We start from the raw sequence: 18,843 nt of genomic DNA on the forward strand, positions 1-18,843 counted from the left end.
TCCTCCCCGAGAGCTTCAAACAAGCTTTTCATAAGGACAAACAAGAGTGAGAGCCTGGGACACTCAACAAACAGATGAGACAAAGTTTCAGTTAGTGAACAAAACAAACACTCCTCTCCCACCCCTGGATCAATGTGCGCTCTGTATCTGTTCGTGGCTATAACCCCATGCACAACCCTCCACTGGAGATCTGCTGTTCTCTTCTCAACAGGCAGCTTGTACAGGGACCGCCAGCTGCCTTTCGGGGAAACCTCCGGGCCAAAAAACTCGATCCACCTCGACTCTTTCACTCCCGACAGACCACGAAGATGTAGGACCTTAACACAGGACTGATAGAGTGCCTTTTTCCCTGCATCCTGGAACTTTCCCAGAACAGGAGTACTAAAGGACAGCAGTCCACCTCCTCTTTCCTGCCACTCCCCGACATCTGGGGTAACAGACAAAGATGGGAAGCTGTATTCGCCCTCTTCACTCCACTGCTCACACAGATTCTCAATGTTTAGAAATGTCACAAGTTTTACTGGAAGTGCAGCAAAGACTTCCTCCACCACTCTTTCAACCACCCGGCTGGAGGTGATATTGGTCCTTTCTTTGAGGGCGTCCAGGGTCAGTCTTACCAGGTGACCCAGTTTTGTGCAGCCTGCCTCTCTGAAACTGGCCCGGAGACTGGCTGACTGCAAAGTTGGAGTCCTTATAAAATCATTAAAAAATAACGGTTCCTCAAAGATCCACATTCCCAGACTCTCAGTTTTTTCCCTTTTGAATGTGTACATTTTCCATGCCTGCATTACAGACATATAAAAGGATGTTAATCCAGTGAGATCCACCTCCTCAAGCTTTAACAGAAAGAGCTGCTTAGTGTACCCCAGCCGTCCAGCTCTCCTCAGCAGCAGTCGAGCGATGTCCATCCAGCTGGGACCACAAGTGAAAAGGAGTCTCTGTGCAGTCTGGAGTCTGAATGAGGCAATTTTTGACTGAATGTCTATAAGTCCATGTCCCCCTTCAGCCACCGGCAGGTAGAGGACTGCCGCCTGGACCCAGTGTTTGCCTGACCAGAAGAAGTCCAGGATGGCCCTTTGAATGTCCTCCACCAGCCCTCTTGGAGGTGTCAAAGCCACAAGTCTGTGCCAGAGAGTCGAGGCAACCAAGTTATTGACCACCAGAACTCTTCCCCTATACGACAACTGGGGTAGCAACCATTTCCATTTAGACAACCGAGCGCACACTTTCTCCCTAACTCCCTCCCAGTTTTTACTTTTAAAGCCCTCGGTACCCAAATAAACCCCCAACACCTTCAACCCCTCCCTCCCCCACTCCAGTCCACCCGGCAGACTGGGCACTGCCTGGTCCCTCCACTCTCCCACCAATAAGGCACCACTTTTTTCCCAGTTCACCCGTGCAGCTGTTGCCCTTTCATACAGGGACAGGGTGTCCCGCAGACACCGAACGTCCTCCTGATTGGAGATGAAGATGTTTACATCATCAGCATAGGCAGAAATTGTAGGGGGACATTCAATGCTACAGGCCGCGGGCAAAGAAAGCCCGCTGAGCCGGTCCCTCAACCTGCACAGCAAGGGCTCAATAGCCAAGCTGTACAGCTGGCCGGAGATGGGACAACCTTGTCTGATCCCTCGCCGTACAGGGATTGGCCGACTCAACCCCGCCCCCATCTTCACCAAACACTGTGCATCCTGATACAACAAACCAACTAATGACACAAAACCATCCCCAAAACCAAAAGACCTCAGTGCAGAAAACAAATACGAGTGATCCACCCTGTCAAACGCCTTCTCTTGATCCAGAGACACAATGCCAACATTTAGATTATAGATTTTACACACATCAATGACATCTCTGATAAGAAAAACATTATCCATGATTGTCCGGTCTGGAACACAGTAACTCTGGTCTTTATGGACCACACTTCCCAGAACGTCCTTTAGTCTGTTCGATAAAGCTCTGGAGAGGATCTTGTAGTCCGCACAAAGCAAAGCAACCGGCCTCCAGTTTTTTAACAATGCCAGGTCACCTTTCTTGGGGAGCAAGGAAAGAACTGCTCTCTTACAAGAACCAGGAAGAGACCCGGTCCTGCAACACTCCATTAAAACACTATGCAGGTCAGACCCAAGAATATTCCAGAACCTCTTAAAAAAGTCTGTGGACAACCCATCTATTCCAGGTGCTCTTCCTGTTGCCATCTGAGTGACAGCAGCAGTGAGCTCCTCCAGAGACAGCTCCCCTTCCAGAAGAGACCTCTCCTCCACACTGAGCTGAGGGAGACCCTCCAGGAGCTCCCTGCGACACTCCTGGCTGCAACTCTCTGCTCCAAACAGATCCTTATAGAACTGCATGGCGTGACTGCTCATTTCCTTTGGATCAGCTGTTATTCGACCTCCTGGCAGTTTCAGACAAGTCAGCAGCTTTTTTTGAGCCACAGATCTCTCAAGATTGAAAAAGAAAGACGTTGGGGCATCCATGTCTTTGAGTTGAAGGAAACGACTCCGCACAAGAGCTCCCTTCACCCTCTCCTGCAGGAAAGAGCTCAACTCCATACGTTTCTCCTTCAGCAGGGTACCAGCGGTGGGATCCACACTCCCATTTAACCCCTCCTCAAGGTTCTTAATGTTGTCCTCAAGATTTTTAATGACTGTTTTTAATCTAGCAGAAGAGTGTGACGTGTACTGCTGACAAAAAACACGAATCTGAGCTTTACCAACCTCCCACCAAAGCTTCAAAGAATCAAACTCAACTTTTCTTAATTGCCACTGATCCCAAAAACACCCAAAGTTTTTACAGAAAACATAGTCCAGTAGAAGCTTGTTATTAAAATGCCAGAAGGACTTAGCCCTTTCACCTGGTGAAATAATCAGATCCACACTAACAAAATGGTGATCAGTGAAGCCGACAGGCAGAATATTACAATGAATTAATCTGGGGTTGAGAGTTCTGGAGATGTAAACCCTGTCCAGTCTAGCTGCACACACCCTGTTACTGTTAACCCTGACCCATGTATACTGTCTGGATTGTGGATGTTTCACTCTAAATGTGTCCAACAAATCCAGGTGAGAGATGACAGTGTTTAAAGTCTGGGATGAATGTGGATGTGGCTCCTCTCCTATTCTATCCACGGTGAAATCAAGTGTGCAGTTAAAATCACCACCAAGAATGATCTGATCCTGATTATAGATCAGTAACTCCTTTTGGAGGCGGGTATAGAAAGCTACCCTTTCAGCTCCATTATTTGGAGCATAAATATTAGTGAAGCAGAAAACAGTGTCCTCTATTTCTGCTCTTACAATTAAAAGCCTTCCCTTTACAATTTCAGCACAAGAGACGATCTTTACATTTGCAGATGCTCTAAACAAAATGGCTACTCCTGCACTAAGGTTGGTGCCATGGCTAAGGTAGTTAGAGCCCTCCCACCATAAACCCCAATCTGTCTCATCTGATGGTGTGGTATGAGTCTCTTGTAAAAACAAGATATCAATGTTTTTCTGAGTTGAGATCTCAGAGATAAGGCCCCTTTTCTGTCTGTCCCTCCCACCATTAATGTTAAGAGATCCTATCTTAAGACTCCTCATAGAAAGATCAGAGAGAAAAAACAGACAAGTAGACACAAACAGGGAGCAGTAGAAGAAGAAAAACACCTTGTGATGCATGATCATTTCTTTGTCTTCTTCACACTCTTACGTCCAACTTTCCTCAGTGCGGTGATGTGCTTTTTAAGACGGAACCGTTTTTTCGCGTCCAGGAGGTCAAACCCAACCTGTCTTTTCAGTATGCTGACTGACTTTATGAACTTTTCAGTATCACTAAAGTAGTCACTGATTTTTACTGATTTGTTGTACGTTTCATCCATAAATTGATTGATTGACTCTAAAGAATAAAGACCAGAGCCACTATTTGGCAAATCAGCAATGGATGCATTGTCTGACTCATAATCTTCATCCATGTCCTCTCCTTCACATGATGCCTGGCTACAACACACTGTCTTACCTTCCTTCAATGAAACATCTACAACTGCAGAACTTGTGGAATCTTCAATTTTATCATTATCTACAGTCTGTGATTTTTCTGTAGCCTGAGAGCTGGTCGAAGCCACTTCTACCTCAGCCACGGCCTCAGCACAAGGCGCAGGCGCGGACGCGGCCTCTGCCGCAGGCGCAGGCGCGGACGCGGACGCGGCCCCCGCCCCAGGCACGGGCACGAACGCGGCCCCCGTCCCAGGCACGGACGCGGACGCGGACGCGGCCTCCGCCCCAGGCACGGGCGCGGACGCGGCCTCCGCCCCAAGCGCGGACGCGGCCCCCGCCCCAAGCGCGGACGCGGACGCGGGCTCCGCCCCAAGCGCGGACGCGGACGCGGCCCCCGCCACATGCGCCACACTAACAGAGCTGCCCGCGTCAGCGGCAGCACTAGCCGCCTCCTGCTGTCTGTGCGGACACGCAAAACGTTTGTGTCCCACATCACCACACTCAAAACACTTCAGTTGTCCCGAGCTCGCATACACCATATAAGAAGCGTCACCGTGTTTCACTCGAAAGGAAACCTCCAGAGTCTGTGTGGGCGAATCCAAAAACATGAACACCTGACGCCGCAAAGATTGAACATGTTTCAGTTTGGGATCTTTACACCCTAGACTCACAGTTTTGAAACCACTCGCAAACTTCCCAAACCTGCGGAGTTCGTTCTCTAACAAGTTGTTAGAAATAAACGGCGGAACACCGGATACGGTGATCCGCGTAGAGGGAACCGACAACGGGGAAACCTGCACAAACAAATCCCTAATGAACACACCACTCTCAATCAGCTGATACACAAGAGGCTCACTCTTCAGAAAAACAACCACAGCCTTGTTCATTCGGGATGCATACAAGAGTTTATCATGGCCTACCTGTTCACCTGCAGCTAACAGAACCTCCTCCACGGTGACAGTACCGTTCGGAGGGACTATCCGAACTCCCTGTCGGAGAGTCGGAGGTGGCGTCTCAGCAGACGCCATTCCTCCCTCCAACCCCTCCAACGATCTGTCTTACACAGCCAACAACACTCAATACAAATATGAAAACAAACTGACCTGATCGTGCACTTTGAAAACAGTAGAAAGGATAGCAAACAATTCAATCTCCGCGCCACTCGCAACACCACCACCGTCACTCACACTCACACTCACACTCACCGGAAACCGGAAACCGGAAACGGAAACGGAGAGGAGAGGAGGGGAGAGGAGAGGAGAGGAGGAGAGCTGAGAAGAGAACATGAGGTTTTGGTTTTCAAAATACCTTTTATTTTACCACTACCTGGAGAAAATTATAACACTGTCACATCATCACTCAGATCAAGAGAAGGAAATAAATAAATAAATAAAAAATAAAACATAAAACAAAACAAGTGCAACAAAAGTCACAACATCAACAAAAACAACATTTACTGCATCAAAAATGAATAATCAGCTCTCCATCCCCACCCACAGAGCACAAAGCTTCTTCCACAGCCCATACACTATTAAAGTCTTGCACATTGTCCATCATTTGATAATAGGCAAATTCTACCTTTAGTCTGGCCTTCAAAAGTCCCTCCAGAACCAGCACCGGTTCCACACAGCCAGTACCCTGAGCTCGGTTCTTGCGTGTAAGCCAAATGGCCAACTTAGCAGAGCCAGATAAAAAGTTCATCAGTGTATGTACAGTCTTTTTCTTTGCAGAATACTTTGGCCCAAAAACAAACAATGCATAAGAGAAATCCTCCCCGAGAGCTTCAAACAAGCTTTTCATAAGGACAAACAAGAGTGAGAGCCTGGGACACTCAACAAACAGATGAGACAAAGTTTCAGTTAGTGAACAAAACAAACACTCCTCTCCCACCCCTGGATCAATGTGCGCTCTGTATCTGTTCGTGGCTATACCCCCATGCACAACTCTCCACTGGAGATCTGCTGTTCTCTTCTCAACAGGCAGCTTGTACAGGGACCGCCAGCTGCCTTTCGGGGAAACCTCCGGGCCAAAAAACTCGATCCACCTCGACTCTTTCACTCCCGACAGACCACGAAGATGTAGGACCTTAACACAGGACTGATAGAGTGCCTTTTTCCCTGCATCCTGGAACTTTCCCAGAACAGGAGTACTAAAGGACAGCAGTCCACCTCCTCTTTCCTGCCACTCCCCGACATCTGGGGTAACAGACAAAGATGGGAAGCTGTATTCGCCCTCTTCACTCCACTGCTCACACAGATTCTCAATGTTTAGAAATGTCACAAGTTTTACTGGAAGTGCAGCCAAGACTTCCTCCACCACTCTTTCAACCACCCGGCTGGAGGTGATATTGGTCCTTTCTTTGAGGGCGTCCAGGGTCAGTCTTACCAGGTGACCCAGTTTTGTGCAGCCTGCCTCTCTGAAACTGGCCCGGAGACTGGCTGACTGCAAAGTTGGAGTCCTTATAAAATCATTAAAAAATAACGGTTCCTCAAAGATCCACATTCCCAGACTCTCAGTTTTTTCCCTTTTGAATGTGTACATTTTCCATGCCTGCATTACAGACATATAAAAGGATGTTAATCCAGTGAGATCCACCTCCTCAAGCTTTAACAGAAAGAGCTGCTTAGTGTACCCCAGCCGTCCAGCTCTCCTCAGCAGCAGTCGAGCGATGTCCATCCAGCTGGGACCACAAGTGAAAAGGAGTCTCTGTGCAGTCTGGAGTCTGAATGAGGCAATTTTTGACTGAATGTCTATAAGTCCATGTCCCCCTTCAGCCACCGGCAGGTAGAGGACTGCCGCCTGGACCCAGTGTTTGCCTGACCAGAAGAAGTCCAGGATGGCCCTTTGAATGTCCTCCACCAGCCCTCTTGGAGGTGTCAAAGCCACAAGTCTGTGCCAGAGAGTCGAGGCAACCAAGTTATTGACCACCAGAACTCTTCCCCTATACGACAACTGGGGTAGCAACCATTTCCATTTAGACAACCGAGCGCACACTTTCTCCCTAACTCCCTCCCAGTTTTTACTTTTAAAGCCCTCGGTACCCAAATAAACCCCCAACACCTTCAACCCCTCCCTCCCCCACTCAAGTCCACCAGGCAGACTGGGCACTGCCTGGTCCCTCCACTCTCCCACCAATAAGGCACCACTTTTTTCCCAGTTCACCCGTGCAGCCGTTGCCCTTTCATACAGGGACAGGGTGTCCCGCAGACACCGAACGTCCCCCTGATTGGAGATGAAGATGTTTACATCATCAGCATAGGCAGAAATTGTAGGGGGACATTCAATGCTACAGGCCGCGGGCAAAGAAAGCCCGCTGAGCCGGCCCCTCAACCTGCACAGCAAGGGCTCAATAGCCAAGCTGTACAGCTGGCCGGAGATGGGACAACCTTGTCTGATCCCTCGCCGTACAGGGATTGGCCGACTCAACCCCGCCCCCATCTTCACCAAACACTGTGCATCCTGATACAACAAACCAACTAATGACACAAAACCATCCCCAAAACCAAAAGACCTCAGTGCAGAAAACAAATACGAGTGATCCACCCTGTCAAACGCCTTCTCTTGATCCAGAGACACAATGCCAACATTTAGATTATAGATTTTACACACATCAATGACATCTCTGATAAGAAATATATTATCCATGATTGTCCGGTCTGGAACACAGTAACTCTGGTCTTTATGGACCACACTTCCCAGAACGTCCTTTAGTCTGTTCGATAAAGCTCTGGAGAGGATCTTGTAGTCCGCACAAAGCAAAGCAACCGGCCTCCAGTTTTTTAACAATGCCAGGTCACCTTTCTTGGGGAGCAAGGAAAGAACTGCTCTCTTACAAGAACCAGGAAGAGACCCGGTCCTGCAACACTCCATTAAAACACTATGCAGGTCAGACCCAAGAATATTCCAGAACCTCTTAAAAAAGTCTGTGGACAACCCATCTATTCCAGGTGCTCTTCCTGTTGCCATCTGAGTGACAGCAGCAGTGAGCTCCTCCAGAGACAGCTCCCCTTCCAGAAGAGACCTCTCCTCCACACTGAGCTGAGGGAGACCCTCCAGGAGCTCCCTGCGACACTCCTGGCTGCAACTCTCTGCTCCAAACAGATCCTCATAGAACTGCATGGCGTGACTGCTCATTTCCTTTGGATCAGCTGTTATTCGACCTCCTGGCAGTTTCAGACAAGTCAGCAACTTTTTTTGAGCCACAGATCTCTCAAGATTGAAAAAGAAAGACGTTGGGGCATCCATGTCTTTGAGTTGAAGGAAACGACTCCGCACAAGAGCTCCCTTCACCCTCTCCTGCAGGAAAGAGCTCAACTCCATACGTTTCTCCTTCAGCAGGGTACCAGTGGTGGGATCCACACTCCCATTTAACCCCTCCTCAAGGTTCTTAATGTTGTCCTCAAGATTTTTAATGACTGTTTTTAATCTAGCAGAAGAGTGTGACGTGTACTGCTGACAAAAAACACGAATCTGAGCTTTACCAACCTCCCACCAAAGCTTCAAAGAATCAAACTCAACTTTTCTTAATTGCCACTGATCCCAAAAACACCCAAAGTTTTTACAGAAAACATTGTCCAGTAGAAGCTTGTTATTAAAATGCCAGAAGGACTTAGCCCTTTCACCTGGTGAAATAATCAGCTCCACACTAACAAAATGGTGATCAGTGAAGCCGACAGGCAGAATATTACAATGAATTAATCTGGGGTTGAGAGTTCTGGAGATGTAAACCCTGTCCAGTCTAGCTGCACACACCCTGTTACTGTTAACCCTGACCCATGTATACTGTCTGGATTGTGGATGTTTCACTCTAAATGTGTCCAACAAATCCAGGTGAGAGATGACAGTGTTTAAAGTCTGGGATGAATGTGGATGTGGCTCCTCTCCTATTCTATCCACGGTGAAATCAAGTGTGCAGTTAAAGTCACCACCAAGAATGATCTGATCCTGATTATAGATCACTAACTCCTTTTGGAGGCGGGTATAGAAAGCTACCCTTTCAGCTCCATTATTTGGAGCATAAATATTAGTGAAGCAGAAAACAGTGTCCTCTATTTCTGCTCTTACAATTAAAAGCCTTCCCTTTACAATTTCAGCACAAGAGACGATCTTTACATTTGCAGATGCTCTAAACAAAATGGCTACTCCTGCACTAAAGTTGGTGCCATGGCTAAGGTAGTTAGAGCCCTCCCACCATAAACCCCAATCTGTCTCATCTGATGGTGTGGTATGAGTCTCTTGTAAAAACAAGATATCAATGTTTTTCTGAGTTGAGATCTCAGAGATAAGGCCCCTTTTCTGTCTGTCTCTCCCACCATTAATGTTAAGAGATCCTATCTTAAGACTCCTCATAGAAAGATCAGAGAGAAAGAACAGACAAGTGGACACAAACAGGGAACAGTAGAAGAAGAAAAACACCTTGTGATGCATGATCATTTCTTTGTCTTCTTCACACTCTTACGTCCAACTTTCCTCAGTGCGGTGATGTGCTTTTTAAGACGGAACCGTTTTTTCGCGTCCAGGAGGTCAAACCCAACCTGTCTTTTCAGTATGCTGACTGACTTTATGAACTTTTCAGTATCACTAAAGTAGTCACTGATTTTTACTGATTTGTTGTACGTTTCATCCATAAATTGATTGATTGACTCTAAAGAATAAAGACCAGAGCCACTATTTGGCAAATCAGCAATGGATGCATTGTCTGACTCATAATCTTCATCCATGTCCTCTCCTTCACATGATGCCTGGCTACAACACACTGTCTTACCTTCCTTCAATGAAACATCTACAACTGCAGAACTTGTGGAATCTTCAGTTTTATCATTATCTACAGTCTGTGATTTTTCTGTAGCCTGAGAGCTGGTCGAAGCCACTTCTACCTCAGCCACGGCCTCAGCACAAGGCGCAGGCGCGGACGCGGCCTCCGCCCCAGGCGCGGACGCGGACGCGGCCCCCGTCCCAGGCGCGGACGCGGACGCGGCCTCCGCCCCAGGCGCGGACGCGGACGCGGCCTCCGCCCCAGACGCGGACGCGGCCCCCGTCCCAGGCACGGGCGCGGACGCGGCCCCCGCCCCGGGCACGGACGCGGACGCGGCCCCCGCCACATGCGCCACACTAACAGAGCTGCCCGCGTCAGCGGCAGCACTAGCCGCCTCCTGCTGTCTGTGCGGACACGCAAAACGTTTGTGTCCCACATCACCACACTCAAAACACTTCAGTTGTCCCGAGCTCGCATACACCATATAAGAAGCGTCACCGTGTTTCACTCTAAAGGAAACCTCCAGAGTCTGTGTGGGCGAATCCAAAAACATGAACACCTGACGCCGCAAAGATTGAACATGTTTCAGTTTGGGATCTTTACACCCTAGACTCACAGTTTTGAAACCACTCGCAAACTTCCCAAACCTGCGGAGTTCGTTCTCTAACAAGTCGTTAGAAATAAACGGCGGAACACCGGATACGGTGATCCGCGTAGAGGGAACCGACAACGGGGAAACCTGCACAAACAAATCCCTAATGAACACACCACTCTCAATCAGCTGATACACAAGAGGCTCACTCTTCAGAAAAACAACCACAGCCTTGTTCATTCGGGATGCATACAAGAGTTTATCATGGCCTACCTGTTCACCTGCAGCTAACAGAACCTCCTCCACGGTGACAGTACCGTTCGGAGGGACTATCCGAACTCCCTGTCGGAGAGTCGGAGGTGGCGTCTCAGCAGACGCCATTCCTCCCTCCAACCCCTCCAACGATCTGTCTTACACAGCCAACAACACTCAATACAAATATGAAAACAATCTGACCTGATCGTGCACTTTGAAAACAGTAGAAAGGATAGCAAACAATTCAATCTCCGCGCCACTCGCAACACCACCACCGTCACTCACACTCACACTCACACTCACCGGAAACCGGAAACCGGAAACGGAAACGGAAACAGGAGAGGAGAGGAGAGGAGAACATGAGGAGCTGAGAGGACAACAGGAGGAGCTGAGAGGAGAACAGGAGGAGCTGAGAGGACAACAGGAGGAGCTGAGAGGAGAACAGGAGGAGCTGAAAGGACAACAGGAGGAGCTGAAAAGAGTGGAGCTGAGAGGAGAACAGAAGGAGCTGAGAGGAGAACAAGAGGAGCTGAGAAGAGAACAGGAGGAGCTGAGAGGAGAACAGGAGGAGCTGAGAGGAGAACAGGAGTATCTGAAAAGAGTGGAGCTCAGAGGAGAACAGGAGGAGCTGAGAGGAGAACAGGAGGAGCTGAGAGGAGAACAGGAGGAGCCGCTGGTTATGTCAGTATGCAGAGCAGGAAGTAGACCGGGCCATCACAGCAGCAGAAACATCAGGAGGCTTTTTTCACACATAGAAGGATTTCATCAGAGGACCTTTTATATCCAATCAGGTCTCATGTCATGTAGAGCTAAAGTGCACGAGCACCAATCAAAGCTCTGCAGGTGCTGCCTCTATGACCATAAAGTGAATATGAGCAGAGCCACGCTCAGTGGGTACAGAGTGAGGCTTTTACTGACACACTGCAAAAGTGGGTTACAAAGTGGTGAGTCTGCCTACACTTTAATGATCTTCAGGGCGTTTATATGGACACATGTCGGAGTCACAGTCAGCAGGAATATCTCATAAGTGTGCCTGGATCATTAGAACCTGAAGCAGGCTGCAGTAGAGAGTCCAGGTTAGCTTCTTATGGCAGCTTGAGGTACCATGATGTTTGTCAGAGCTTCAAACATCTGGGGCTTATACTATGGAGCAGGTTTTGGGGTCAGAGGTCACTTCAGGGTTAACTCTGGGTGGTTAGATGGTTCACTTGTTACCTGGGTATATCGCCATGGTAATCTATGCTGCACACCTAACCTGCTCCAGGTTATGTTGGAGAGATCAACCTGTGGAAGTCTCCGCCCACTGACCAATCAGATGTCTTGATAGAGAGGGGGAGGAGTCCCGTATAATAACATTATAGTCCGTGAAGTGAATGATTATTTTGAACTGATATCATCGTTCATGCTTCATCAGAGACTAAAAAAAGTGTTTTTAAGATGTTAAATGATGAATATCTTCTGATGTCTTTGAATGATATTTTCATATGAATGTTTAGTGTCTCCATGCTGCTCTGTTTGTTATCATTAGAGCTGAAATATAACTTCTCAAACTGCTATAGTCTCCACATGAAAGAGTCAGAGACACACATTAGTGTTCTTATCTTCAAGGTAACGATGGGACTGAAATATAATCATCTGTAGTTTGGACATTAATACTCTCCGATGTTTCTTTTTTCTGCAGCTGTGTAACTTTAGTCTCTGGGTTTGTTTTAAACCTCTTTATATTAGTAATATAGTTTGTATATGACGATCTGCTGGCAGCAGACTCAGTGGTGATTGTTGTAGGTTATATGAAGCTAGCTCCGCCCCTTTTATGTGAACATGCTCTCTGAAACTCGAGGGTAACTTATCAGGTTGATAAACGGCTTCTTGTAACTGCTAATCACACTCTCTGATGTTAGGGTTAGTGAAGCCAGATGACCCAAAGAGACCCTGGATATGTTAATCTCACTTTGTAGTCCAGACCCCTGGTCTGTATATCTGAGATTCCAGATAAAACAGACGAGCTGCAGGAGAGACAACAGCCTGAAGTTCTCTACATGAAGACTGCTGGTGAGCAGACTTTTTATTTTCTGGAGAGAAGACGACTCATGCTGTTTTTTCTTTAAGAAGGTGAGCGGCTCCCTGAACAGCTGTCACAGACTCTCATTTCTACACACCGCTCTCTGCTGCATACAGGGAACATCAGACCCCTCCTCTATTTTAACTGCCCTGACCTCTGACCCTCAGCTGGCCCTGATTACAGCTGTCCAGAAGACACCTTTACCTGGGAGTGGGTGAAAAACAAACTCAATGTAAGAGCTTCAAGCATCAGGCAGACATTCAGACTTCACACAAAAAGGGTTCACTTCCTGCTGTCCCAGCCACATCCAATAAGAACATGTTTACAAACAGCATGTTTACAAACAGCATGTTTACAAACACCATGTTTAAAAACAGGATGTTTACATGTTTACAAACACCATGTCTACAAACACTATGTTTACATACAGCATGTTTACAAACAGCATGTTTACAAACGGCATGTTTACAAACAGGATGTTTACAAACAGCATGTTTACAAACAGGATGTTTACATGTTTACAAACAGCATGTTTACAAACAGAATGTTTACAAACAGCATGTTTACAAACAGGATGTTTACACGTTTACAAACAGCATGTTTACAAACAGAATGTTTACAAACAGGATGTTTACATGTTTACAAACACCATGTCTACAAACACTATGTTTACATACAGCATGTTTACAAACAGGATGTTTACATGTTTACAAACATCTGTCTCTCTGATGACATGTTCTTATGATCTTGAGAAAGTTTAGTTTGCAGGTATTCTCATGCAGCCGAGTGTTTTTGTGTAAAAGAAGATTATATTTATTTCTGAAACAGCTGCTGGCTTTTGGCACCGATAATTTAACTCGGGACTTTCACGCTCTGGGAAGTGTTGGAAGTTCTCCAAACGTCAGAAACAGAACATTTCACACACATTTCAACACACACACACACACACACACACACACACACACACACACACACACACACACACACACACACACACACACAGGGCAGAGGTGTGACATCAAAGAGACACGTAAAGACACTCCTTCACATATTTCGGGGTGAAGAGGAGAATGTGTGCAGCTCTAAGCTCCTCCCCCTCCTCTCTGAAAGCAGGGAGGCTTCGGGCGTGCTCGGACTCGTCTCTGAGGCTGTGTCTAATCAAAAGTGACAACTCCCTTCTCCCACAGAGATTCCTGTTTGGCTCGGCTTCAAATCCTATTTGCCTGTCGCCCCAGCACTGCCATCGACCCCCGCCTCCAACATCAACACAGCGCTCCTCTCATCCGGTGGGGGTTCTGAGGAGTGTCCTCCTGTTGGTGATAAAATAAATACTTTGTATGTGTAGGAGCACAGTGTGGTGGCGTCCTGTTCAAACCTTTATTATCTTTTCAATGTTTGGATTCATGACTCAAAACAAACACACACTAATGCAGACAGAGGTGATGTCTCTGTACACTTCCCCCCACCCCCATAGAATATGTGGCAGCATGTCCTATCAGCATGCAATGCCAGCTAGCATCACATACAAAATCAGCTCCATCCCATGTTTTTCTATTTAACACGCCATTTTTACACCGACCCCAAGGGAACCAAACTTTTATAGCATCACTCTGTAACTCCTCCCCCTTCAGTTGTTTCAAAGTCGATCTAACAGAACAATAACCTCCAACAGGGAGAGTCTCTCTCGTGTCCACAGAGCGTCCTGCTCACCTGTTTTCAGCACTATGTAACTCAGCAGGTCGAGGTCGTCTGGTGAGAAGGTTGTACGTCTTTAAGATGCTGGTTCACACAGCAGCCTTCAGATACAAAGCAGACAGTTAGCTGTGTTTGAACTGTGTGATGATCTGAATGTGTGGATCCTGATGTCACAAACACACAGATAACCCGAAGAGGAACAAATGAAGGAGATCAGCTGAATTGAATCTTGATTGGGTTTTATTGTCAAGTACATTGAAACATATTTGTCTTAATTTGTCAAAAACAGCTAACAAAGAACATAGATAATGAAATATAAGGAATTATAAATAACAATAATATATAATTTAAAAATGTAAAAATATAAGAAACAAAAAGTCTAACATGAGTAATGAAGGAGCTGTGCAGTTAATAAAGAAACAAATTCAAAAACTTCACAATGTACTCAACCAATGTACGAGACAGAGCTGTGTCAAGTCTCCCTCTGCAGTGTGTGTGAGTGTGTGTGTGTGTGTGTGTGTGTGTGTGTGTGTGTGCAGTCAGTTTGTGGGTTAGGGTGTCGTCGTCCTCTTTAATATTTCATCTCCGTGCTGGCACAAAGAAGTGGGGCACAGAGACACATGAGGAGGGGGATGTGTGTGTGTGTGTGTGTGTGTGTGTGTGTGTGTGTGTGTGTGTGTGTGTGTGTGTGTGTGTGTCTCCCAGAACAAAGTGACCTGAAGGAGTGTGTTAGTGTTTGCTGACATTCCTGCATGCTCGTTAGGGAGGGACTTTCCAGATTTAAGGTGTGGTCCAAATCACCTTTAGTGACCCCACGGGGGGTCAACAGAGGCGGAGGGGGTCCTAACCTGCCCTCATGATACAACCTGCCCTCATGATACAACCTGCTCTCATGATACAACCTGCCCTCATGATACAACCTGCCCTCATGATACAACCTGCCCTCATGATACAACCTGCCCTCATGATACAACATGCTCTCATTATACAACCTGCCCTCATGATACAACCTGCCCTCATGATACAACCTGCCCTCATGATACAACCTGCTCTCATGATACAACCTGCCCTCATTATACAACCTGCCCTCATGATACAACCTGCCCTCATGATACAACCTGCTCTCATGATACAACCTGCCCTCATTATACAACCTGCCCTCATGATACAACCTGCCCTCATGATACAACCTGCCCTCATGATACAACCTGCCCTCATGATACAACCTGCCCTCATGATACAACCTGCTCTCATGATACAACCTGCCCTCATTATACAACCTGCCCTCATGATACAACCTGCCCTCATGATACAACCTGCCCTCATGATACAACATGCTCTCATGATACAACCTGCCCTCATGATACAACCTGCCCTCATGATACAACCTGCCCTCATGATACAACCTGCTCTCATGATACAACCTGCCCTCATGATACAACCTGCCCTCATGATACAACCTGCCCTCATGATACAACCTGCTCTCATGATACAACCTGCCCTCATTATACAACCTGCCCTCATGATACAACCTGCCCTCATGATACAACCTGCCCTCATGATACAACCTGCTCTCATGATACAACCTGCCCTCATTATACAACCTGCCCTCATGATACAACCTGCCCTCATGATACAACCTGCCCTCATGATACAACCTGCTCTCATTATACAACCTGCCCTCATGATACAACCTTCCCTCATGATACAACCTGCCCTCATTATACAACCTGCCCTCATGATACAACCTGCCCTCATGATACAACCTGCCCTCATGATACAACCTGCCCTCATGATACAACCTGCCCTCATGATACAACCTGCCCTCATGATACAACCTGCCCTCATGATACAACCTGCCCTCATTATACAACCTGCCCTCATGATACAACCTGCCCTCATGATACAACCTGCTCTCATGATACAACCTGCCCTCATGATACAACCTTCCCTCATGATACAACCTGCCCTCATGATACAACCTGCCCTCATGATACAACCTGCCCTCATGATACAACCTGCCCTCATGATACAACCTGCTCTCATTATACAACCTGCCCTCATGATACAACCTGCTCTCATGATACAACCTGCCCTCATGATACAACCTGCCCTCATGATACAACCTGCCCTCATTATACAACCTGCTCTCATGATACAACCTGCCCTCATGATACAACCTGCCCTCATGATACAACCTGCCCTCATGATACAACCTGCCCTCATTATACAACCTGCCCTCATGATACAACCTGCCCTCATGATACAACCTGCCCTCATTATACAACCTGCTCTCATGATACAACCTGCCCTCATGATACAACCTGCCCTCATGATACAACCTGCCCTCATGATACAACCTGCTCTCATGATACAACCTGCCCTCATGATACAACCTGCCCTCATGATACAACCTGCCCTCATGATACAACCTGCCCTCATGATACAACCTGCCCTCATGATACAACCTGCCCTCATGATACAACCTGCCCTCATGATACAACCTGCCCTCATGATACAACCTGCTCTCATGATACAACCTGCCCTCATGATACAACCTGCCCTCATGATACAACCTGCCCTCATGATACAACCTGCCCTCATGATACAACCTGCCCTCATTATACAACCTGCCCTCATTATACAACCTGCCCTCATGATACAACCTGCCCTCATTATACAACCTGCCCTGAAAACTGAAAGTTTATATCTGAGTATATATCTGAGTAGATAGCTGAGCTAATATCTGAGTATATATCTGAGTATATATCTGAGTTAATATCTGAGTATATAGCTGAGTTAATATCTGAGTATATATCCGAGTTCATATCTGAGTATATATCCGAGTTTATATCTGAGTATATATCTGAGTTTATATCTGAGTATATATCTGAGTTTATATCTGAGTTTATATCTGAGTATATATCTGAGTTAATATCTGAGTATATATCTGAGTTAATATCTGAGTATATATCCGAGTTTATATCTGAGTATATATCTGAGTATATATGAGTATATATCTGAGTTTATATCTGAGTATATATGAGTATATATGAGTATATATCTGAGTATATATCTGAGTATATATCTGAGTTTATATCTGAGTATATATCTGAGTATATATGAGTATATATCTGAGTTTATATCTGAGTATATATGAGTATATATCTGAGTTTATATCTGAGTTTATATCTGAGTATATATCTGAGTATATATCTGAGTTTATATCTGAGTATATAGCTGAGTATATATCTGAGTATATATCTGAGTATATATCTGAGTATATATCTGAGTATATATCTGAGTTTATATCTGAGTATATATCTGAGTTTATATCTGAGTATATATGAGTATATATCTGAGTTTATATCTGAGTATATATCTGAGTATATATCTGAGTTTATATCTGAGTATATATCTGAGTATATATCTGAGTTTATATCTGAGTATATATCTGAGTTTATATCTGAGTATATATATGAGTATATATCTGAGTATATATCTGAGTATATATCTGATTATATATCTGAGTATATATCTGAGTTTATATCTGAGTTTATATCTGAGTATATATCTGAGTATATATCTGAGTATATATCTGATTATATATCTGAGTTTATATCTGAGTATATATCTGAGTTTATATCTGAGTATATATCTGAGTATATATCTGAGTTTATATCTGAGTATATATCTGAGTTTATATCTGAGTATATATCTGAGTATATATCTGAGTATATATCTGAGTATATATCTGAGTTTATATCTGAGTTTATATCTGAGTATATATCTGAGTTTATATCTGAGTATATATCTGAGTTTATATCTGAGTATATATCTGAGTATATATGAGTATATATCTGAGTATATATCTGAGTATATATCTGAGTATATATCTGAGTTTATATCTGAGTTTATATCTGAGTATATATCTGAGTATATATCTGAGTTTATATCTGAGTATATATCTGAGTTTATATCTGAGTATATATCTGAGTATATATCTGAGTATATATCTGAGTATATATCTGAGTATATATATATGAGCTCATACACATTAGACCATCCTTATAAACATGTCCGGACTTCCTGTCTGAGCTGATCAGCTCTCTGAATTGTCCAACTCTAATTTCTTCTCTCATCGTTGTATATCATGGATCATGAGCACCACGTCTCCTCTCCCTCAGCCGTCTGTCGTTATCTCTCTCTCATCATGAGCACCGCGTCTCCTCTCCCTCAGCCGTCTGTCGTTATCTCTCTCTCATCATGAGCACCGCGTCTCCTCTCCCTCAGCCGTCTGTGGTTATCTCTCTCTCATCATGAGCACCGCGTCTCCTCTCCCTCAGCCGTCTGTGGTTATCTCTCTCTCATCATCTCCTCTCCCTCAGCCGTCTGTGGTTATCTCTCTCTCATCATGAGCACCGCGTCTCCTCTCCCTCAGCCGTCTGTGGTTATCTCTCTCTCATCATGAGCACCGCGTCTCCTCTCCCTCAGCCGTCTGTGGTTATCT

Source organism: Labrus bergylta, chromosome 8, assembly GCF_963930695.1.
Source record: "Labrus bergylta chromosome 8, fLabBer1.1, whole genome shotgun sequence".
Taxonomy (NCBI): Eukaryota; Metazoa; Chordata; class Actinopteri; order Labriformes; family Labridae; genus Labrus; species Labrus bergylta.